At 44.4% G+C, this 25,501-nt stretch overlaps 2 long non-coding RNA genes across 2 annotated transcripts; both read left to right on the top strand.

The window, feature by feature from the left end:
- The first annotated feature begins 575 nt into the window (after nucleotides 1-575).
- Nucleotides 576-3,759, top strand: LOC126532443 (uncharacterized). The gene is made up of 3 exons (XR_007599794.2): nucleotides 576-684; nucleotides 1,706-1,745; nucleotides 3,382-3,759. It is a non-coding gene; the product is annotated as an uncharacterized lncRNA (long non-coding RNA).
- Nucleotides 3,760-7,610: 3,851 nt separating this feature from the next.
- LOC129384838 (uncharacterized) lies at nucleotides 7,611-17,599 on the top strand. The gene is made up of 5 exons (XR_008612466.1): nucleotides 7,611-7,680; nucleotides 12,014-12,134; nucleotides 14,767-14,864; nucleotides 16,711-16,753; nucleotides 17,224-17,599. It is a non-coding gene; the product is annotated as an uncharacterized lncRNA (long non-coding RNA).
- Nucleotides 17,600-25,501: the final 7,902 nt, after the last annotated feature.

The following is a 25,501-nucleotide window of genomic DNA, read 5'->3' as shown; positions in this document are numbered from 1 at the left end:
TCGCGAGCAACAGAGCTCTTCATTCGCTTTCGTATTTACCGTTCTTCTTGACGGTTTTGTTGCCACGAATCGGTAAAACTTTCCGACAAGCCTACCGATTGTAGGAATTTCACGCTGAGTGAAGAGCCCTAGATTGTTGCCAGATAACATAGTAACGTCCAATAATCACGTAAGTCCTGAAATGCACGAAATGGGGAATGCCTATGCCGCAGAGTGCTCATACGCAGTGTAAATGTAGTAACAGCTAGGCGAGCGGATTAGGTTTGAGCAAATCGTTATTTGTTTAAAGACAGTTATTGCTTGAAATTTTTAAGACCGTGGATAGTACACGACATAAAAAGTGAGGCACTCACTTGAATATAGTAGCACCAAAAAAATATACATATCCATTGGGAGATAAATATTATCAGTTGAAGTAACATTCTTCCCCATACGGCCACCGACACCACGACGAGTTTTTCTTCAACAGTAAAGCTTTCTTTGTAAACAACCAAGTGCTCCCATTGTAGCTTCGCGCTACTTCCGCAGGGTGCCAAGTTTCCCTTTTATGAATGGCTCTTTTCGAACAGCTCAGACCGGGCGACCGTGGCGTTGCCAGCAGCCAGTGGGCCCTGCTCGCTGCGCAAGGGGTGACGGCCAATCTCCGGCAACAACTGGGCCCAGACCACGGTTAAAAAGCATCAGGTACGTTCAGCCATTACGTTTGCGCCCGGTCCACATTTAAAACTATGCGCTGACCTGCTGTGTTCGCCCCGCTGAGTCCTCATAATGGAGGAGCTCTCCGTGGTTGCGTCTTTGGTGTGCAACTATATTAACAAAGGACACAAAATACCACTCGCAGTGATAATTACCATGACTGCTTGAATCAAGAAGTCAGTGAACTTGGACAAAACCTCTAACAGCTCAGTTTTATTGGCGGAGTTCTCTTTAAAGTAGTGTTTCACGCACAGTGAGTTGAATGTTCTTTCTTGAGGACAGCACTTTTCAGCACGATGACACTACTTTGCCGAGCGATGACAGTACTTTTCCGAACGGCACCATGGTATTGACGCTCGCTCTGTCTTTCGCGCGGTCGAGGACTTGGGTGGTGAACGTTGTTTCGCTGCAGCCGCTCGCCTCGCACGTTTCGCTGCGCTAATCTCGCTGGTCTCCTACTTCGTCGGCAGTAAACTGGCGCGTCCGGCCTCGCTTCGCTGTCTAGCCTGACGATGCGACGCCAGCGATTCAACTTCAGACGATGAGGACTCCATAGCGCCTATCATAGCGCCACTCCTATCATACGCGATTTAGTGAATCGCCCGCCAGCCGGGGCCCCAACGACGTGCACAGCCTCGAAGATGTTCATCACTGTCGTCTCTTGCAACGGTGGCGCAGTGCAACGGTGGCGCAGTGGTTAGGGAGTTCGGATACAAAGCGGTAGCAGTGGCGGAAGAGGGCAGAAGTCATTTTTTTTTTCAGCTCGATTAAGATGGCTTAATTTGTGCGCCGTTATTGAGCCACGGCTCTTTTGCGAAGGCTTTCTGATGCCGGCGGGGTCGCAAAAGGAACCAAGTTATGCGCTCGCGTTAAAAACACAGGCGTGGAACTACTTGGGCATGGAACTACTTGGGGGTTGTATCTGCAAAAACGCATGGTACTGAGGAAGATGTTCCCGCAGCAATAAGGTCAATCGCTCTGTATGATGATTTTCCTTCGTTTTTTCCAGGTTATCATCATGGATCTCATCGGTATCATATACGCTCTAGGTGAGTGTAATACATTCGTATTATAAAACACGGCGCATCACTTAACTAGAACTCGCATACAAACAAAATGAAGCGAGCGCAACGTAGAGAAATTGTAAAAATGGTGCATATCGGTAGCTTTTTGCCTTGAATAACTCGTAATATTTTTGGTTGTGTGCTTATTTGCCTGCATCGTGCGAAGCTTAGCCGTCATATTCAAGTTCTATTCATAAGAAATTTCTCTGGCTACCTTCAGAAACACGTGATGCAGTGTTTTGATTTTCTTTTGAGCAGATATCTTTTTTTTTCCGACTTTATTAAACTATAAATAAGTGATGTATGAAAAATAAGCAATACGTAACCAAGCGTTTACGCGCCTGATATGTAGTGTCTGCAAGACTATTTTCGAACAACAAAGCCCGCGTGGAGACCATTTCTCTTATTACCCAAAAGATGCTTTAGCTAGATGCTACAGAAGGGAGAACATTTCAATCTGTTGTGCATTTAAAGTGAATTCACTGGGTGAACAGGTGCAACTACGATTTAAAAAAAAATGCTTTCACTGAATGCACAGGCGTTTATACCGCGCGCCACTATGAAAGCTGTAAAGTGACACACCGACCCCTTGGCGCTTCCTGTAGTCTTACTTCTTCTTTAAGCCAGACAGCAGTTTTTCTTACCTCTTCAGAGCCTGCACAAAGCAATTGGAAGGCTGCTTCAAGCAAATATTAAGGACAGATATTTGCCTTGCGAAAACCTGAATACCTGGGAATGAACCCATTTCGTTCCGCTTTCAGTAACCAATTTTTAGTAGATTCGCGGCGTTTAAGGGAAATAAAATGACTCGTCATCCTGGCCCTGCGAAATCGGATATCCAGCAAAGCTCCTAAACACCACCCCGACAAATGCTGAGGGGGATATGGAATGCTTTGTGGCTTTAGAGTAACAGTAATTTAGAGTAACCCTAGTAATGGGAGTAATGCTAACTCTGACAGCATACCACCGCCAATAGCGGTGGTGTAACAACATTGAAATCAGTTACTAGGCTGGCTCATTTATATACGGAAGGCTAGGGACGCCACTCCCCATGTCGCCCGCTGCCGTCCTCTTCGCTGCAGCTTGCGCAACAGTAATCGTTACCGGGAAACGTATGCAGGGAGCGCTACGTGCTTCGCATTCTTATTAGGAGCGCCTTATCATGAATTATGTGTTTCGGATGATCGTTTTATGCTTATTCGTTATTGAAACATATGCTGTGCCGTATGTTGTGTGCGTGATACGAAAGAACGCATGCACTGTTCACTTCACTTTGCATAAAGCCTCTGCCTTACGGTGGTTGAGCCACTACTCCGGGACCGGCCCACATTTTCGCTAACGAACGCGGTCACACACACACAGTTAGAATATGCCGACACTTAGCAGCAATGACTGTGGCAGTTTTGATACTTTAAATCCCGCTGTTTCGCTTAAACGCGTAAGCATTCTTTGGCGAGTACCCCAGCAACGTCTGTCCGTCCCGTGACGCCTTACATCTGCAAAACAAATGCATAAATGGCCAAGTTAACATATGTAATCAATCAATCAATAAATAAAACAATTGAAAATTAATTAATAAGGAAAACGAACAAATGAATGAGTAAATAAACGCTTCTCGCAGGCTGGGCAAGCTTCACGTTGTGGGCCCCGCAACGCGTGCTCTGGGTGATTGGCTTCCAAAGGAGTGGCGTGAGGTCAAGATCCGTCGCAGCGTTCCTGCAGTCGCATTACAAAGGCGCTATACCCAAGAAGGGATACTTCGCCATGATGCAGCAGTTCGCCGTGACAGGAATTCCATGGTTCGTCGAGATCCCGGCCGCCGGCTTGGTAGCGTTCGTCAGTTACACCGTACGGACTGCGTCTTAGGGGCTTCGCTGAGCCGATGAAGTGTATTGACGATCTTGGGTCCTTCCTGGCGATACGGAACCACGACAAGCATCAGGCAGTCGTGTACACGTTCCGCTTCTGATAAATTAAACTGAAAGCGGAGAAAAAGAGTATCCAGGGGCTGCAACTTCCATATTCTTGCAATGGCTGTAAATAACGCGCCAACTCGGTTGTCAAATAATGCCGTCCGGGCACATTATACGTTGGCACCTTTCGTGAGTATCGTTCTGTCCAAGGTCTGTTGGATGTTGGGCGTAACTGCTTCTTTAAGTAAATAGAGCATTTCCTGCTGTTGGAGGATAAAGTAATAGTATTCGCAAGTTCCAAAGCGTATACAAGTTGCGTGGTCACCGTTCAGCATGGCGAACTGAGAGATGACCGTGAAATGAACGTGGGGGATCTATAAGCAGTGCCAATTGTGCATTGTGATTGTGCAGTGTCGTGCAGTGAGTGTGCAGTGACAAAGTGCGCTGACACGCACTTTGTCAGCGAACCGACACCTTGAATCTTTAGACCCTTTAGACACAGCACGCAAGCAGCAGCAAACTTGGAACTGCGGACATTTACAAACATCAAAGCTGATAACACAAACTTTTTACACAAATTTGCAGTTGCTCATTTCACCTTCTTCAGGAAATCATATTTATAAGCTTGTTCAAAACAAGTACCCCTCTGGTATGCTTTTATCATCATGAGAGTTGAAACGGCAAGTTAGGAGACAGAAGAGTGAACTATTTCCGCGTACACAATTTATTTTTCGTAAAGCTTGATACTACATTGGTAAAATCGTAAAAGAAAGCCCATGTTTGCAAACTTTGCGCAAAATTTCGCAGAGTTGGCAGGTACGCTCTCCGTGCTTTATTTTCTGTAATAAAATTTTTTCTTAGCTTCAGAGCGGCCACATTCAGCGACTACTTACGCCGAAGCAAGCGGCTGAAAGCTGATTGCAGCTATGTCAATAATTGCTTAAAATAGTAACGGTATGTGCTTATTCAGAACCGCCACGCCCAGTATTTCACGAAAAACTTTGCACACAGCGCTATATCGCTATGTTTGCTTCTTTTTCTCAGTGTTTATAAGTTTCGGTCATACACATTACTCCTCAGTGGACAGCACAATCGGCGGATTCTTGTGCATGCAGTCCACAGGAGCATGCTGGACTTTAGAACTAATCTGCAAATACTTGATTTAAAAACGACGCCTAATACTAAGCACCATTTATGAGAGAAGTGCGAGCCTTCGCATAAAGGTCTAGCTGAGCATAAAGTTCATTCCTTAAACACCACCATCCAATAAAGTTTGATGCACCAGTTGATCTTCGCTGCAATAAACCTTGCAACGAACAAAACAAAAAGGGAACAAAACCAAGCTTACAGCCGAAAAACGAGCGCCACAAATCAACCGCTAGTGACAAGGCAAAGATTGCAGTTACAAAAATACCACAATATTTAAATCATGCAAAAAAATTCCCGTCGTATCGTCCTGGTTGAGAAACAAGCGGCTGCTTTAGTGGCGGATCTCACAACTTGATACACACTGGCGGCAATTGAGGCTCTTGCTCGGCGATTGATCCGCAGTACGACGTACGCAGCAGTGAAAGCACCCCTCGGTGCAATTTTGCCGCATGGAGGCCTGTCTAGTAGATTATCCCAATAGATTTTCGGCCCCTAACCTTACGATGCCGATGGCCCGACAGACTAAACGAGTTAACCCACAAGTCTTGATAGAACATACCTGACGCTGACATATGCCAACTCAGGTGAACGTGCCTTCCTTCGAACCCTTCTGGGATTCCTCTGTTTCTTGAAGCTAACAACAACAACGAAAAACCGGTGTAATAGTGAACATATAGCTCACTGTGACAGCCCTTGCCCAGATTTCAGACACTCCGCTAATTCAAACGTCGCTAGCTGAAGGCCATGCAGTGTAGTTGCGAAACGTTGAAGCGTGAAGTTAGAACACGCCCGATGTGCGATGATGCGGGCAGAGCTACTCAGACGCACTCAAATTTTGGCGAGCGGCTTTGACGGTACAATAAGGGGGGGGGGGGGGAGAGAATGGGGATCGCGAAGTTGTCTTTGAAAAGGCTGGCAGCAATCAATCGTGCAACGTTCACAGTTGTGTTCCACCGTTTGTTGCCACTACAAGCAGATGCCGTAGAAATTTCCGTGTACATTGTTTCACACACGAAAGGCAAGGAAAACTTTGTGACGCTCCCTGCGCGCCCATGCAAGCAGGTTCGGAAGAAAAGCTTATCTGCACTGATCCCTAGCGGCAATTTCGGTCAGGACTTGAAACGTAATGCGACTCATGGTTGGAGTATGTTGCTAAGGTTACCGTCAGCATTTGCATGAATGGAACCATGCGAGCTAACACTTTATTTTATTTTAGTTTATTTATCGACTTTTTCCTGATACAATTCAAGATACAGCAGCTGAAGTCGCAAAGTACCTGGCGAGGGTCTATACCTGCAGTGTACGATTGCACGTCACGTAGCATGATTCACGCTATGTTCAGAGCACAGTGCAGCAGAATTAACAATTTGTTTCCTGTTTTTTTGTTCTTGAGAAAAGCAGTGTCACACAGTATACGTTCATACATCGCCATTCTAATAACAAAGATAGCAAACAATAGCGCTGTAACTATATATATATATATATATATATATATATATATATATATATATATATATATATATATATATATATATATATATATATATATATATATAACAAAATGAAGCAACGAATTCTAATTCTTCTTATAATTCAAGTGTTACAGTTCGTCTTAAAAGTACACCTCTTACTTCGCTTTTAAGAACACTTCTTCAAATGCATGATCGAAGTTGCCCAGCACAAAAGTGTTTGCTTTCCATAGTTCATCGTGGAGCCCTGATAGTTGCAGGCCTTACTGGATAGTGAGACGTATTTTCGCCATGTTGTTGTTTGGATGGGCTATTTTGAATAACTTCTAATAGTGTGCCTGTTTCGCTGCAAACAATTATATTTCAGAAACAAAGGGAATGTAGGAAGCTGCTTTAGATCTCCGTGATAGTTTTTTTAACAACGTCATGTTTTGAAGGAAACAAGAAATAATTGGGTTTCTTTCCTTGATGGTGGTGTTGGTGACATGACAATCAAGATGACGACGCCAAACATTTATTCATCGACGCTGATTTTCGAGGGCATGCCCCGAAAAGATGCTTAATGTTGACGTTCAGCTCTCAAGAAGCGGACTGTGCAATGAAAAAAAGACGTCAGGGTAGAAAAGTAGAACCACAACTAATAAATGTAAAGCTAGAATTTCATACACATATAAATATGAATATAATCACAAAGGAATTAGAGCCCCGCGAATTTCAGCGGTAAGTCTACCGCAAGGAAAAGGACGCAAATTCGAAGAGAACAAAGAAAGGAGTAAAAATAAACTCCATTATAACTTGAAAAGGGTTGAGATACATTCGCAGTGTGAGTGTAAATTCCAGAGAGAAAACTTAACTATCAATACAGTGCAGCTTTTCTTTTTTTGTCGCACAGGAAATGATACGTGTGAAGCGTATATACCTTTGACTTAAATCTATAGCCAAGCTCTTGAAAGATGATGACGATGATGATGATGATGATGATGGCAAGTGTCTTTCTTTTTAAAAATACGTAATTGCCCGAACCTCATAGGTGGCATCAATGTAAAATTTAGTCCCAATCAGTGAGTAAATACAACAATTTTTTTTCGTCTTATTTCTACATCCTGGCTTGTTATTTTCTTTCCACTCACGTTATTCTGACTTCTAGAGTGTTAGATTTAGGGCGAATTCGCCAACTCGCACCGTTGCGCACTGGGGGCGCCCCAATGCGCCGTTTCATCCAATCATCGTCACCTCAGGGCACCCCGGGGAGCACTGGTGCGATTTGCCGAATTCGCCTTTAAATTCAACAGCTGGCAATCTCATGAAGCCTGGCGGCTCTAAGGCTTCTCGCGCTGATCCCGTGGCACGTGAGCGCGCACAGAGGAGAACGACGCTATCGGCCGCAGCGTAAGTGCAGCTTGCTTTCTTACCTTCTAGAGCGAAGCGGAGACCGATCGCGACGCAGTCCCACGATGCACTTCTTACGTCGAGCAACGGCAAGATAAATGTATTGAGATCGGCCGCACAATAACTCCTCGCGAAAAGCTTCGAACCTCTGTGCGAGACGCATTTCTGCTAGAAGGGTTTATTCGAAGAGCCTATAAAAAAGCCTGGAGACGATTTCATGTGAAGCTTGGAGATTGTCCAGAGACAGCGCTTGCAGTTATGCCTCCCACGTTCTTGTCAACTAATCTCTACATATTTCCTGCAGGCGAACAACTTCAGAATCAGAATCGGTTTTACTGTGGTGATTAGAAAGATTACAGAATGTTATACAGAAAGAGGCCCCGAAGTCAAAGAACGCAATGGGACCTCCTTTACGAGCTAAACGTAATCAAACACAGATTCCAACAGTTTTAATAAATCGTTAACAAGGAAGAAGTACAGGTATTAGTATGAATAGCATAATTGAAGAATTAACTGTGCATAAGTAAGAGACATAAATGAAAGCGCTGTAGCATAATGTCGTTGAACATTAATAAATTAACAACGTAAATGACATGACTTACAAAGCATAATTTGCGAACTTGAATATATATGCACGACAAGCACATCAAACAAATCTAATGGTATGACAACGAAAATTAAATGAAGGCACACTGAAAGAATGATTGTGAGTATAAACCAGGCACGAGTATTCGACAGAATATATTCCTTTACTTATTTCTTGAATTCTTGAACTTTGAGCATTTTTATATCTAATGGTAGTGTGTTCTAGAATGCGACAGATGAAAAATGGACGCTTTGCTTGCCATAATTACTATTTTTCGTAAAATGAAGTTCCCATTTTGTGCAAACCTGGTAATATTGGTACTTATTAAAGAAGATTGTGGTATCAAGCCATCGTATCGTCTGTAATTTATTTGACGGAACAAAAAGTTACCGAAGTTATATTTAAGGAGTTGTGTGAGTGAAAGAATATGATTGGTACGTATAAGATATGCGGTGTCGTGGTTGTATGGGCTAAATATAATTATCCTAATAGCCTGAGTCTGTAGGATTTGCGTGAGTTTAAATGGGTTACGTAAGTGTTTCCCGAACAAGTAACGCAATAGTTAATGTAGGAATGAATAAATGAAAAGTACAACACTGTTAGCAGTTGATAGTTCAATATGTTTCGTGCCTTTAGGAGCACCCTGATCCCGTAGGTAATCTTTCGTTTTACTTCGGTTATTTGATCAATTAATTTAAGATTTATGTCTACTTCTATACCAAGATAATCATACATATATCAACAAACATAGTTATCAATATTTTGTCCACAGAAATTTGAACCGCATAGAGTTTCCAGTTTTTATGAACGCTAACTTGGCAGTTACTGTTCTCCTCTTTATTGTTTACTTACGTTCTGCCCATATCACGCTGTCTCTTCCCTCTTCTTGGTCTGAGCGGCAACTTTGTAACTGTGGTTAGCCAGAGAAAAATGATTAGCGGAAAAATATAAACAATGAATGCGTGTAAATAGTGTCCCCTTTCCCTGCGTAGGATCACAAATCAAATGCACTTCAGTGGTCTCATTATTTAAGAACCGTTCTCTTCAGACTCTTCGCGCGCCTGCCGCAAAGTGGCCGACCATGGCGATACCAGGAGTGTAATTCTGTGCTTGCCGATGCATTGATGAGGGGCAAAAAAAAAATGAAGATGAGAATGAAACGACTCGAATAAAACAGCAGACCCTACTTAACCTCCATACATTAATTTATATTGTGTTCTCTTTCCCAGCTGCTACTCGCCTCTAATTTGAAATGCGTAGTTAATGGGTGTCCTGCAAGATACCTCGCCCGATGCAGCTTTCGATCTCTCTCTCTCTCTCTCTCTCTCTCTCTTTGTCGGGCGTGTATATTTTGCCCGCAGCTAGCAAAGTAGCCAGGGCGGAGACTTATGGTCAGCCTGTACAGCGCAACCATGCACATCGGCGTGGCGTCATATAACAAAAAACGCGTAGGTTACCGAGCACGTTCACACGTTGCACAAAGGTGACAACGACGGTTCCAGCGGCTGTGGTTTGCCCAAAGTGCTTGTTTGCAAAATATAGCATTGCGGAAGCAGTTTCCATACTCACAGGCGATGTTGCTGGTTTGCCGGCCGGAGCTTTCTCGGCCCATTTGGCGAGCAACAACCAGCAACAACAATCGGTGCACCTTCCACTTGCAGTTGCGTTTTACGACAGTACGCGGTGTAGCTTTACACATATTGAAAAATATGCGCTGAGTCAGTGGCAACTGAAAATTTAACGTTAAAATTAACATTACTGAAAAAGAGCCACGTTACAATAGGCTCAAGTCATCCGGGACGTCACTATCGTGGATCTAACCTGAGTTCCCTTTTTTTTTTGTTTTTTTGCTTGCGTCACTACCTTTGCAGTAGACTAATTTACTGTAAGTGACTCTAACGTAATTATATCGCGTCACTCGATATCCTTTAGCAACACTTGTAGTCAGTGCCATTCAACAGCCTGTGCACTCAATAAGACTTGGCCACAGCCTTCAGGGCAGTTTTAATTCAGCGTGCTGGATGCCGCTGCGAGTTGCGTGCAACACCGCTAGGCCTAAGTTTAAACCGAGTATTTCTTATGCAATAAAATTACCTTTATCGCCAGAACAAATAGATTTATTACGAAGAGGGTTAAGTTACACCGTGTTCAGATGCAGTCAGGGCGAAAGAATTCCATTGAGCCGTCACGTCCCACCCTTAAAACATTCATTAGAGGAAGTGATCATGCATGGAGGAAGTGCTCATACGTCACAGTTTGTATCCCTCTCAAGCTAAAAACAGCTTTAACTGAATGAAGTTATGTATGCATTTAATTATTTTATTTTACGGAGGTGATGTGTGGGCGGAGGTTAATGGCACAATAACTGTCAAATGTGTCATTGGTAGCCCTAATGAACATTTGATGCATTCTCATCTCCTACAGATTGTAAGCGTATACCGCGCGGTGTTATAAATTGAAGCTTTCTTTGTGACCACATCCAGAACTTTGCTGACCACATCCCCAACTTTGTCTTGTCGAGTAGCTTAACACAGGGAAGCACTTATTTAACAAATTGGCTTATACAGCCATCTGTAGCACCCCCACAGGGCCACATGTGACAAGTTTTGCTCTCTACAGCATTATCCAATGAAACAACAAATGGTACCTAAATCTCCTTGCTGTAACAGGCATACACCTTCAAGCATATAATTCCTTCGTTAACCCCTAAATTGTTTGATTAAATTGATCACAAGTGACCTTATATAGCTTTCTTTATTTTATGGCTTACTTGCAAACTTTACTGCATCGGAAACGCTTATAAAGCCTTTTGAAGCAATTTGATTTACGTTTAAACATGAAAACGCCCTTTTAGTTCTTCACTATGCAATATATGTACCTGTCATTGACACAATCGGTACAGTTAAACACGAGGTAAAAATGCGTAGTAAGCGTTCGATTCCGAAAAACGTGGTCTTCGAACGCTGAAAAAGTGCTCCCATCTATGTAGCAGAAAACAAAGACCCCAATGAACGCGCCCCGTCAGTGCTGCCATTTATGTTGCAGAATATGAAGACTGAATCAACGCTGCTGAAAAGTTTTGACATTATATAGTAAAAGCAAAAACGAGCGAAACAGCCACGGATTTTAAACGATGGTACTGCAGCCTTCTGTGCAGTAGAAGAAAAACGATGTGGATGGCGCTGAGTTCGTCGAAATCGCTTTAAAAGCGTGGTTATTGCCGCTGACGTCAAAACACTTACGGCGTTAAAGCGAATATCTATTTACTTTCCTCCTCGGGAATTGGTGCACGTACTCGATCGGCTTCTCGTCCCGCAGGGTGTTCAATCCCTGAGACAGTGTAGTAGTAAAGTTGGCCGATACCGGAGACAAGGTAATGAAGACAGCCACTCGTGGAGACTATGCAATCTGCAGCCACGATCCTTACGTGGATCGCGTGGTGGGGCTATTCGTGCCTTGCCGTCCTGCTGGACAGGCACGTCAGCACGCGGTCTAAACAGCGAATAGTTACGTACGCGTTACCGTAAAGCCAAAGGCCACAAAACTACCATGGGCCAAAGACTTGCCTCGCGCGTACTTGGAAATGAAACAATTTTGCATGCCTCTGCGCCATCGTCTGTTCAAGTGAAATCATGTGTGTCGTTGCATAGCATTTAATTGAAACATTTCACTCCAAGTTTCTAGCCCCGCTTAACGATGACTCCGACAACTGTCCTTAATCTGCCGTAATTTTTTCACCATTGTTAGCCGGTGGGGGGCGACCGAGAGGAGGCCATACGTTGTTCCTGCGATTGGAACCGGCATTCCACCCCCCATCACCTCACCCCCCAAGGGACGTGCCAGCATTCGCAAGTCACGGCTGATTCCGGTACGATCTGGTGAGGTGCCATGCGGGGTCTACGTTGACCTGCTCCAGTATCCGCTGGTGAACACTCGCGATTCAGTAAGGTACTGAAAAAAAAATCGGCAGCTTGTTACACTCCTGCAACACGTGAAGGCGCAAGGCTGCTGCACACGTGGCAATGCATTAAAGCGCCGCTCACCTGATCCGGCCATCTTAAGCTCACAAGCGCAATGCACAAAATGCACGCTACCGATCGTGTGTGCTAAGTATTACGTCTATACGCGACGCGGAAAGAGCCTAAATTTCAAATGAAGCGCCGTTTGCCCTTCTCCTCTTGGGTGCCGCGTTCCCAGCCGGAGAGTCGACAAATATCGCACAAGTGCGCCTACCTACATGGCAGCACTGTGACGTCGCTCACGGTGGCACGTGAGCTTGAGAATTATTCAATGCAACAGCAGTTCTTTGTTTGATTAGTTGCTTCAATAGAGGAATTAAAGTTTAGAGGAACAATAAAACCTACAAACGGAATGCCTGCGTGTCTTTGTTTTACTTGGTACCATAGCAAGGGAGATGTACCTTAGCTTCGTCTGCTCGTTACCACGTCCTGCTGTCGTGCGCGCAGAGAGCGAAACTACATGTGCCATTTTCTATCGTGTACCAGCGCGCGACGATGCTCCGTGGTGTGCTTGCGCCTGCCTCAGTGTTCGTCTAGCACTGACTCATACCGCTACTCAGTTGTTCTCGTGCAGAGCCCGCAAAAGTGCGCGCTGCGCGAAATGAAACAACCAACCGCGCGATAGCTCGCGCGATAGACCGTCAGCCGAAGTGCGCCACGCAGGAAAACAGTAAGAAAAAAGAAGACGGGGCCCATGATACATGCGTTACGCAGTCCTCCAGCTCTGGTACGAGAGAACGCAGGGAAGGAATTTCACTTGCGGATTCTAGACGGAGCCAAGTGGAGACAGCTTTATGTAGGCGGTGACGCTCGCCTCCTGAAATCATGGGTTCGCGGCACTGAAATGTTTGTCTCTGCTAATAATGAACGAATGTGAAAAATAATTGTGGGCGAACGATGCCTAGAGGACACGTAACAAGTTCCAGCGTATAACCAAAATATGCAAGGTGACCTGGCGAGCGGGCCTTGTAAGTTATCTGATCGGAGGGTTCGGATTTCTTGCAAGACATAACGAGCGGCAGTGTGAAGCAAACGCATTGAGCTGTAGGTCGATTTCCTCAACGATACATGCGAGCGCCCAATGCACTATCTAGACGTAATCCGGAATCTTTAAAGAAGTGCAGGCAATCAGTCTTCTTGGTATAGTACATTATTAGCAGCAACTTTGAGCGAACCAACATAAATCCGCAGAGCTCTAGACGAACGAGGAGGTTAATCTCGTATGCTGGCCTACCAGAGAAGAAAACGCACCCGAATTTCAATATGGGCCGAACATACATACGATAAATCATAACGAGAGTGTCCCTGCGTAGCCGAAAGCGTCGCGGTGACCGAGTTCTAAACGTTATTTAATTCTTTCTTTTGTCCTTTCTTTCTTGCAGTCTTCTTTTCGTTCCTTTCTTTCTTTCGTTCTTCCTTTTTTGTTCTTTCGTGTGGTTTTGGTTACTTTTGTTCCTTCTTTTGTTCCTTCTTTTTCTTCGTTTCTTTTTTCATATTCAGCCAGTGCATCTTTGCTTGCTTTAGGGGCTATGAGCCATCCCAGATTTCTTTTCTTTTTTTTCGGGTATGAGCCATTACTGATGATGTTGTCTCTACCAGTCTTCAGCTTTTCTTAAATCACTCGACTTGATGATATTCTTTGAACCACTCGACTAGACACCGTTTTTTTCGGGTATGAGTCATTGCAACGAGCCACTTAAGGCTTTCACCTTAATAGGCTAGTATGCGCAGGCTTTTCTCTACACAGTGATAAAGACTGCGTGCGCGGTTGGTTGTGCCGTTTAATTTTCACCAGACAGATCTGTCATTCATATGGCCCAACGTCACTCGTATTCTCTATGAACGATGTTGCATTTATGTTTCTTAAGGCAACTACACTTAGTTGAACTTCGTCTCATAATTAAGGCGCGTTTCAACGTATAGAACCGTAGTGCGTGCCGTCTTAACATATTGGCTCACTGGCATTACGAACAAGAAACAATGATGGAAGCCGGAAACACGAGCTGCTGTGAAAACGGTACAATGCAGTGACTGCTTTCTGAGGTCGGCTTCGTGCACAGTATTTGTGTAGTGTAAATATAAGCTGCTGGGTTTATTCAACAATATATTCGTATTGCTTTTCTTTAGGTCACAAGCGTAGCGAAAAAAAATATCAATCAATTAGGTAGTCAAACAAAAACTTGCAATCTGCCCTACTCTTACTTATTTATTTGAGACTGAGAGGCAAAATGGGTGTACTGTGCTGTTAGATTATCAGCTTCAAGGCACGCCTGTTCCGTAAACGCCTGTTTATCACTTTTCTGACCTGAACGTAAAAGAACACAGCTGTCCATAAAAAATTCGTGTCTTTCTTTTCTCGTATATCACGCGCGTATATCAGTAAAGCTGACTAATTTAATACAGGGAAGTGAATAATCCTGTTGCTCATATTGGCACCCACACGGAAATTACTGGATTTTTTTTTGTACACCTGCATCACAGGACTTTCAGGAACGAATTCGATCGTCGCCTTCCGCAGAAACTTCGCAGCATCAGTTAACAAGCTACCTCACCTGCACCGGCTGTAGACACTCCTTCCGGTGCGTGACCATTTATTATTAATTAATTAATTAATTAATTAATTAATTAATCCGTTCATTCATTCAATAGCCTCAACGTTTCCATTACAAAATGTAGTCAGTATAAGAGCCCAGCTTTTATTGCATCACCAGACCAGCCCACCAACCTTGTCAATTTTAAATAACGTCCTTGAGAAACATGTGTACAGCTTCTAAAGCCTAATTACTTGTAATTGAGGGGACGAAGGTAGACGGACGTGGCTGTTCGTTGTAGGTCCATATAGCAAAAAAAAAAAAAAAAACAACGAAGAAAAAAGAAAGGAAACTTGACAACAAATTAGTCCCGAGAAATGAAAACAAATTTGAGACACAGCTGCAGACAAAAAATTGCTGGCCACCGAGTAAGTAATTTCCCCTATGTTGTCCTTGGTGTCTTGTTTGCAGGCTGGTGGCTTTTTGATATTATATGTATATACAGTATATGTATTGTATGTAGGCACTTGTAGGTTGAGAACGCACGTTCTAACACCTGTTCCAACGACCATTCCGTGGTGCAAGTTTCTTTCGCCAGGTAGGTAGGTATTAAGCACACCGCCTTACCGTTTCACGTATTCCCTGATGAAGGCCGTACCCCGGCCGAAACATAGGAAACAAAGCATTTTTTTTTTCGTACGTGAGTCCTCAACCAACAGGTTCCTGCTTAACTACCGGATCCCGGCAAACTCGCACTATATATCTACGATACATCTACGATATTTTTCGAGTTCATTAAGGTCAGCTGGACCCAGCGCTGTATCCCAGTTGCACGGCGTTGCGCTGCCGAACTCAAGGTTCCATCCAGGCTGCGGCGGCGGCATATTGGTAGGCACGAAATGCAACAACACTCATATGCTTAGAGAACGGTGCACGTCTAAAAACCCCAGCTGTTCAGAATTAATCCAGAGTCCCCCCATTATACGGCGTACCTTATAATCATATATGGTTTCGGCATGTACAACAATTTCTTTTTTTTTTATGTCTGGATTCATCATGTGTACGCCTACATACATATCGCGTCAGCTTTGACGCAGCAGATGCTGCGCTTATAATAATAGCTGCCGCTTTCTCACAGAAAATGCGGCTCGCATAACAAGCCGCCAATATGTGTCGGACCACGCAAGGCACCGCGTTACCAAATTGTTGACTTTTCCGACATGAGGTCACTGTTACAATAGAGCTTAAGTTTGGCCTTGGTCATTTCGTGAGTACATATGCAGAACCGCGTGACAAAAATACTAACAAATAAGGGACACGTAGGACAGGGCGGGCGCAGTCTGTTGCCGCTATGGGGGCAACACGGAAGTCTATTGGCTGTAATGGCAATTACACGGTGTTACGGATGAGCGTTGATTTCACAATGATAACTTGCATGCGTTGAGTTTGGCTCCAGCCTAACCGTATTACCGTCGCATTCTGTGTGCATGTCACTAACACAGCGGCAAGCATCAAGACTGCAGGTTCTTGAAGGATACAAAACGAACAAAGCGCTTCACATTTTGGCCGAGTAATCGCGAATACTTGCAAGTGCTGATACAATAATAATGATAAAAAAGGCAGGGCATGTCGCTTCGACAGAGAATATGATTGAACCACCGTACAGAAGTGTACCTGCGCAGACTTCGAGTTGTCGGCCGCAGATGCAGCAGGCACTGACCACTTTCTTTACTGTCGGTTGTCATCCTTGTTCCGGAGGTATAAGGGTAGAATAGCCCCGATTTAAGTCAGAAGTTTTTTATTGCTTCGGCCATTTTTTTCGTAATATTACGTTTGACTGTGACTAGTGCTTTTTTTTACATATGGGCTACCATTTCCTGCCGCTTTTTTACAGATAACCGCAATGTTTACCCTCATCAGATTGGTCCTTGGTTTCAGTGAGTAAATATTTATGCTGTGTTATATACAGACACACAAAATAATTATTAAATAAATCAATATACGAATGTTTTACAAACTGATTAATTACTTTATTTATTTATTTTATTTATTTATATTTATTTTTTTATTTATTGACTGACTAGCATTTCACTGACAGACTAATATTGACTCACGGATGTACGTCGGTAGCGATGGATCAGGGGATATTTCGTAGTATGGGTGGACGGAACAATGTATGTACGGACGGGTATGGACCCGTATGTACTATCAGTCTTGCATAGACAGGTCGCGTACCACGTGCAATGTGTCTATCGATGGTCAGCGGCGAGTGCCATCGCAGTACTGCCGTGCGCCGCGAGGCACCTGAGAGATCAAAAGGGGCACCCCCGAAAAGTGTATTGTCTGCAACGACGCCCCGCTTCCCAACGGCATAGATATAATTTCCTCATAAACGTACCTTTTGCAGTTGTCGGCTATGCCGGCACCATGTTCACACCGTGGCTACTCAACAAGGCTGGCTTCGGGAAGACAGGCGTGAAGCCAGCGACGTTGGCCGCCTATCTCCAGGCGCGCCACAAGGGTGCCATCCCGAGGGACGGGTACTTTGCAGCTTTGCAGAAGTGGGGCATGGCGGGCCCGCCGGCATTCTACAGCTTCGTGGTCTTCGTCTTCATGGCACGCACGGGCTACTGCCTTGTGTAGGGAGCTCAGCTGAAGAGGTGGCATCGTCCGACGGTGCCCCTTTCGTTACCGGATTGCGGCACCCTACACAGTGTCACCTCGACGCCCTTCAAGCCGTGCAAATTGAAACTCGGGCAGAATAAATCTAAGAGGCAACCTGATAGTGCGACGCGATGCTCTTTGCTTTGAAGTGGATTATTGCACTCAGCCGAGATCAAGACCAACGAATTAGATGTAAAGGACTCTGGGGAATTGCCATGTGCGCTCATCTATACCAAGCATCGATGGTGACGCCACCAGCGCAAATTGGCCCTGCGCTGCAGTTAGGATAAAGCGACCCTTCTTACCGGTACTCGGCGCCGAAGCAGACTTTTGCAAAATTTTAATCTCATTTCATTGTACGATATTATTTCAATATACATATATTAGGGCGCATTAATGGGTCAGTCAAAAGGAAGGAGAGGTGGTGGGGGGCTGTTCACATTCTTTTTTTCTTTGTCACTGCACGAATCGCATGGTTCTGATTGTCACATTAAGCGATGAAGTTTTCGAACAAGTGCTGAAGGCGTTCTTACCTTATGTCGGAAAACTATTATTGAAGTGTTATGCGCCTCCGCTTTCCTAAGGCTTGTAACGTTTTTTACAGCTCGTCTATAACGGACGCCCGAAGGGGCTTCTATACACATTCCAGTTCTTTTGTTGTTATTAGTTCCATGGTGCGTTCTTTGTAATTTTGTCCAGAGGCATGTACCAAGCTTGAAATGCTCATGCTTTAAAAAAAAAAAAAAACATTAAGCCGACCATAAAAGCTGATGCTCATTTTTGGACAAAACTCGAACTTGCGTGACAGAACGACCTCCTCGTGAATAAAGAACTACCACAAGACAGAAAATAATGATGTTCAACTTCGCAGATTTCCGAAAAATCTATAAATCTACTGAGATCAAATGCATGTACCTTTCTGGTCCCCCCGCAATACAGCCAAGTGAATACAGCCCTGTTATTTTAAATATTGATTTCGACCAGGGCTGGCTCAGAGGATGAATATTTTTTTATTAGCGTTAATAACAAGTTAAGTGAAGTATTTGGGATGATGTCCAATGTACTTAAACAGGGATACAGTGACAGGCACTAGGAAGAATGCTACAGATAACAGGTACAGTTATATGCGAAAACACCCGTGTACTTAGATTTAGGTGCACGTTAAAGAACCCCAGGTGGTCGAAATTTCCGGAGTCCCCCACTACGGCGTGCCTCATAGTCAGAAAGTGGTTCTGGCACGTAAAGCCCCATAATTTAATTTTAGTTATATAGAACATTGCTCCGGGCAATAGTGGCTATTTCACTGGAACATAGTTGCACGTATTTATTACGTAACGTTAAAAAATAGAACGCCGTTACCAACATTTTGTAATATGTGTAACGTCGTTCCGTTTATGTATCCCCAAAGGAGGAGGAGGTAAAAAATGTCCGACGATTACGATACTCCCTAATGCGAAATTTGAGCGCAGCTGTATACGTGTTTTCATTTCGCGTTATATTGAGGGCAAATAATTTGTCAGAAATCACCGCACCGACTGGCAGTGGGCCAGTGCCGTCAGCGCCTTCATGGAGGGAGGGGCAGCATGGGAACGCTGGCCATAATGAGCGGCATGGGAGCCAGCTGTGGGAGAAGACGAACGCCGAGGTACGCCTACGGCTCAACCCAGGAAAGTATTTTATCAAAATTCTTAACAATATTTTCATTGCAAGTCTAAATTACAGTTCTATCGTCCCACGCTCCACTATTCAAATCTAGTTTCTCTATACTTCTAACCTTACGGAAAACCGCCTGCTTCTTGGCCAATCCCCCATAGTGGGTACGCGCCACTGTCTGGGACACAAGACAAGACAAGACTGGCGCCTGAAGTCCATACCACGGCCGAACCACACGTGCCGGTGAGCGAGAGCTCGCGCCAACGCGCCTCACGCATGCGCAGATGGGGCAAGACAGGTCGTACGCGTCGAAGCGCGGCGCGAGGGCAGATATCTTCTCCAGACAAATATCGGTGCTTTGGCTGCGCCATAAAAAAATATGAAACGGTGTCTGTATACCAAGGCGAAAATGCGAGCCAAATGGATGCGCTCGTCTTGTAGGTTCAAACCGCCATTCCTCTCGAGGCGCGGCGAAGGCAAGCGCATGAGCGCGAGCTTTCACGCGCCGGCGAGCGTACGCGTAGTTTGGCCTTAAGAGCTACGCTCTACAACTTTCATTCCGCGCCATATTAAGATGGAATGCCAATTGGCGGAAGGGCACTCGTTGTCAGGTGAGAAGAATTCCTTGATATCTAGCAAAATATTTGCTAAAATGCACACCTCTACTCTCACAATGCCTCTGATGTGCAAGAAGACAACGACGAAGGCGCGAGCAGCGGCACGAGCGCGAGGCCGTCTGTGGCATGCTCTTGGCTCCGCAATCGCTACCGGCGCATGCGAATGGCTAAATCATGACCTCCGAAATCATATTTGCTTATCCAGTGAGAGAGGCGCCGCTGGGGCGTGTATTTTCATAGCACCTATTACTAAACTCAAATAACGCGCGATTTAGCCCAGTAGTTAGCGCGCCTATGCCTGGAGTGCCCGTAACTGCGGGGATGTGTCTTGAAATAGCAATGGCGGTGAAAGCTTCTTTGGTTACCCTCAGTGCGTTTTGCTTAAGTTCGTATGCAACACCTGATCTGTAGCAGCACCTTAAATGTGCGAGTAAACCTGATAATGACATTTTCAAGTGAGACAATGGCGAAAAATTCACGCATTCTATTTCATAAATCAAAGTTTGGTTAAAGGTTTCTGAGAAGGCCAATTCGCAAGAATATATGCTTAGATATAAATAAAGTCTCTCTCTCTCTCTCGCTGCAACACCCCAAGTGCTAACCTCTATAGCAAAGTCGTTGTACATTATGCGTTATTTCACTTGCAGGTGCGTACGCGTTCTTAGGACACCGGAACCTCGTTCCTTGTAGCTTGCTGTCGAGCGTTGCCAAACGGTAGGCGACCGAGGTTGACGTGGAAGGCATGAGCCACGCACCCTATTTAATTGGCTTTTGGCGGAAGGAGAGTCGTAACATTATGTTCATGCGGGTATTTTAACGTGATTACAATTTTATTACGCAGAATTTAGATGCGAAACAACGCATTACAAAGTGCAGAGTAGCATATTAGAGCACCAATCAGTGTGAACCAACCATGTTACAGGAGTGTAACATGCTGCCGAATTTTTCTTTTCATCCACACTATGGCGAGAGGAAGGAGGTTGGCCTGACCACGACACGGTAACGACGGCTGTTCCTGTTGTATCCTCAGCACACGTGCCACCTTTATACCCAGCGTGAGGTCTCGGCCAAAAATTAGGCGGTTTGCAGAAAATGGCTACAAAAAAGTTTAGAGAGTAAAAACTGCCTTAGTGGAGAAAGGCATGTTATTGCACGGTGTTCAAAGTGGAACGGTCATCATACTGTAGTGAATCAAAACAATGATTTTAAAAATTCTATTCCTCAGCAACTCGACGTCATCGCAGTCGTTATCATTCCATAATCAGGCCAGCATCTCATCCGCAGCTTCGCTTTCTTTATAGAGTAAAGTGCACGACCGGTTCTTGCGTTAAAGCTACTGTGCTGTAGAGCGATTCGGAGACTGACGTCGCGCTGCGATCCCATTAGAGGGACGCAGGACTCCTGACCGCACAGCCGTATACATGCTCAGTTGTCCAAGTTACCGGGCGGTATGCTGAAGCCGTGCTCCCAGCGACTCGTACAGTCCGTCACTTCGCCGTGCCTCGTCACGGGGGTCATTGCCCCTTGCTCCGGAAATCCGGAGCCCCTGCTCGATCAGCACCGTGAATTCAGCGAATTTGCGGGCAAAGAAAACAAGGTCAAGAACGGAAGATGAAGAACCTTGTACACGTGTCGGCTCAAGAACAACTTGTCCGAGATCGTGTGTTAACGTGATATCAAATAGTACGTTAATATTGTTACGTAAGAAGACACAGATGAAAAGCTATATACAAGTATGTTTACAACGTAATACGCCGCACTTGGCCAAGAGGCAACAGCCCGCGCAAGCCTCCATTCGTCGTCGTCATCTTCTCACTGCTCGCCTCTTCGTCATCGGTAATACTATTCCGTAGCAATATTATGACTACGTTGTGGCCCAGGCTGAAGGCGCCATCAGTCTACTCAGGGCAAATTAAAATCACCTACAAGAATAATCTTACTGTATAAATATTTATTCGTACAAAACCGTAATTCATGCAAACATTCATGAGGGCCGTCAATAGGTCTGTAAGTTGCGAATAGAACAAGCGCATAATCCCAAAGATACTTTAATACACAAACATTCCAACGTAGGCATTATTTCTAAAACTACAGCTTCTATCTGACTTTTAATTAGGACCGCCACACCTCCTCCTCAAGAAGACCTCTAGAAATGCGATAAACATTATAGCAGAGAGGAAAGATGTCTTGGTCGCTAATATCCTCGCAAAGCCAAGTTTCCGTAATAACAGTAATGCGTGGGTAGTGTTGAAGCAACAGTATTTCTGGGGGATCTGTTTTATTCACTACACTTCTAGCATTAACATTAATTAATCGTAGTTGCTTATTCTGTGAAGGCTCATTGATTCACGATCGTGTTTGCAGAAGGCGACTATCTGCAACCTGTGCCCATTTGTTCTGCGATTCGTCCCAAACGAAAACATGCTTGTCTATTTTGAGCTTGTTCTGCACCAGTGTGAATGTCTTTCCTTGAAGTTTATTCTTTTTTGCACTTTCCCACAGAAGCTTGCGCTTCTTTAAGGTAGATTGCGAGTAGTAATTCTGAATGAAAATTCTAGTTCCCTTCAGTTTTTTTTTTTTCATTTTGTAGTATTTCTTTTTCTTTTCATTAAAATTCTGAAGATACAGTATTAACGGCCGCTTGTCACTTTGCCTTCCTAATCTGTGAATATGATCGACAGAATCATACTGCAGATTCAATTTTTCATTAAATATATCCTTAACAACTTTATCTTTGAGTGTATTTTCGGTCTCCTTCGGAATTTCAGGTATACCATGAATGATGAGATTAGAACGTCGGCTTAGATCCTCAAGGTCTGCAAGCTTTTTAGCCTGGAAAGTGATCATATCTTCAATAGACTGTAAATTATGGGTATTTGATACAGGGGTATCTACTGTTTGCGTGATTTGTGTCTGCGTTTTTTAAGCACACTAGAAATTTCCAAAACCAGCTTCTAAGCTTTCAGGAAATGTATTTGCAGTTCTTGGATTTCGTTACGAAGATCAGCCTGCCCCTCTAATATTTGTTTAAGCATTGCGGCCTGTGTAGGGCCGGGATCCACTTCAACACCGCCGCCAAGTAGCAGTTTACACACAATGAGACACTCATAAGCCATAACAAGGCGTATTACATAGCGTTGATGCAGCATGAACGATGTATTTAAATAAAAACAACCAAAAGCTTTAGATATTTGGGGTAATAAATAAGTATGCAGATTTAAGCAATCCTTCCTGCCGTGAACTCTAGTTATACTGCGACAGCAGCTGACTCTCACTGCAGGCAACGCCCTCTTCTCGAGAAATTCGCGATGCCTACACAGTCTTCGTCCGCTACAGAAATGCATTTCCAGGCCTCTGAAATACATGAACAGAGGTCACCGCTGCCAGAATATGCGTGGTCTACGAAAATTCGCACAAGTAGAAGAACGCAGATGTTGCGCGTTACCTCTGAGATCAGTGCGTCCGTCACCGAAAAGGACATTGCCGTAGTGCACGAGTGTAATACCCAGTGGCGGTGCCGGGAAAAGTTGTTTTTTTCGTCATATTGTCATAAAAGGAGAATACGAAGAGGTGTCCTAACGGCACTTGCTGGACGATCACGGCAGCGTAAAAGCAGGAAATAAACAAATAAAAAATAAAGAAAACCAGGAAAGGCTTGCCGCATTCCCTCACAGAACTTCTGCGACAGATGCCATGGCCTCCGCATGAGCTAGGCGCCACATCAATAAACAGGGAGAACTCGAACTAGAATTATCATATAATGAATGAATACAAGGTTTAATGAAATGAAGCTGGTTATATAGCCTATGTCCTCCTATGATGATGATGATGATGATGTGATGATGATTATGCATTTTAAAGAGTGGCACATATATGAAAGTGAAGTCTTCTGCTTCTTCTTCCTAGCTGAACATCTATCTACACAGGTCAGGTTTGATGCCCTCTCTTTGCACACTTTCTATAGCAAAGAAGAAACAATAACATTTCTTTCTGTGTTGTCGCTGTTTGAAGGTTTATATTATTCTCCTCTTTATGTCATCTGAGATACTTCATCTGAAGCAGCAAGCCCTGCATATGTGGCATGGCTAGCATCTTCGGCTACTAATACACACTCTCTCTTTATCTCTCTGTTCATTCAGAGTAATTGCCGGCGCTAAAGAAGATTCGTCCCGCCATTTTAACGGCATGCATCCCGGGATGACGCCACACTTATATTTTGTCATTATAATATCGGCGTCAAGTGAAACGTGAACAGTGAAGCGCGTGCCCGATGCACAACTGAAGGTATAGTGCGCGCCGTCCAATCATCACCATTGACAGTGGGCACATACGGTTTGACAGCGCTGCGATGATGCTCCCCCTATACTGCCATATTTTTGTTTCTGCTCTAGTTCTATTTTATTTAAAAGCGAGAAAATGAAAATAAAAGAACACAGAAGCTAAAATATCACCATATAGGGCGAGTATCAAACGAAACGCGAAAAGCGGTGCGCAAAATATAGTTTGCGCTGTCATAATTGCTGCACGGTCGCAATTACTGCTCCGTCATCTTTTCTCGCTTTCAAATAAAGAAGAAGCACAATTATAGAAACGAAAACATCGCATTATGTGGGGAGCATAACCGCACAGTGAGGTCAAACGAGATGTGCGCGCCTGTTAAGCGTGAGCACTGGACGGAGTGCACTATAGCTTTAGTTATGCTTCGGCCACGCGCTCCGCTGTTCGCGTCTCATTCGACGCCGATAGTAGGGGTCAATTGGATGAAAATGTAGATCCTTAAAATTATACGCACTATTAGGGGTTTGCCAAGAACCGGTTAGGCTAAAGTAATATTTAAGGTTCATCATCACCGTCATCATTGTCGTCATCATCATCATAATCATTACAGCGAAGAAGGAGTAGTTGATGTTTTACCTACAGGCACGCGTACTTCTAAGTGTCTATCCTGGCGACGCCCGGAGCTGACTTGGACGCGTTGTTGTCCTTGAAACGTCCACAAGACGGTGAGAGGGACAGTCAGCCTTCTTTCTCGGTGCCTTCAACCTCAAAGTCCCCTGAGACGTCCTCGCTTTCTTCCGGGGCGGCGGTTGTGGGACATGTGTCCGAGCGCTCGATTTCATCCACTGCCCCGTCGCTGCACTGCGGCGATGCGTCCACGACTACGAGCAGCGGAAGTTCCGAATTCGACAAAAGCGACTACAGCACCGAGAGTGAAATGTAAGCCCCTTCTATCCTCTTGAGCTCTAAGAAAGGACTTTCACAAATTGTGCAAGTTAGCTATCGGAAGATAACTATATCGTTATTTCAGTCAGTTAGTCGATCAACAAATGAATGCATCAATTAATTATTCCCTTTACCTTTGTGGAAACGGAAGGAAGAGTCGCATAAGAGCTGCACAACTCAGCATGACTAGCTGTGCCCCTACCTCCAGATCGCACAGCGAAGAACAACAAGCCTTCTTGCATGCTATAACTCTTGAAGAAAGGAAAAAGGGCTGAATAACATTATTAGATTGAGATAATAACAAAGTACTAAATTACTTCAAAGAGAAGAAGATGCTACGTGCGTTTTTCCTAATATTACCCGTAGCTTGTGCAAAAGCTGCAAACACCGCATACATTTTAAAGTTCAACCATTCAAAACTATATAAAGCGTAAACTTCATGTTGTGTAGTGCGATAACTTAGAAGTTGGTGTTTAAGTGATGCTACCTGTAATTTAGATGCTTGCCATCGACGACTACGCAGTAACG

The sequence above is a fragment of the Dermacentor andersoni genome, chromosome 5 (genome assembly GCF_023375885.2).
Source record: "Dermacentor andersoni chromosome 5, qqDerAnde1_hic_scaffold, whole genome shotgun sequence".
Lineage (NCBI taxonomy): Eukaryota > Metazoa > Arthropoda > Arachnida > Ixodida > Ixodidae > Dermacentor > Dermacentor andersoni.
This window is presented reverse-complemented; position numbering and strand designations above follow the sequence as displayed.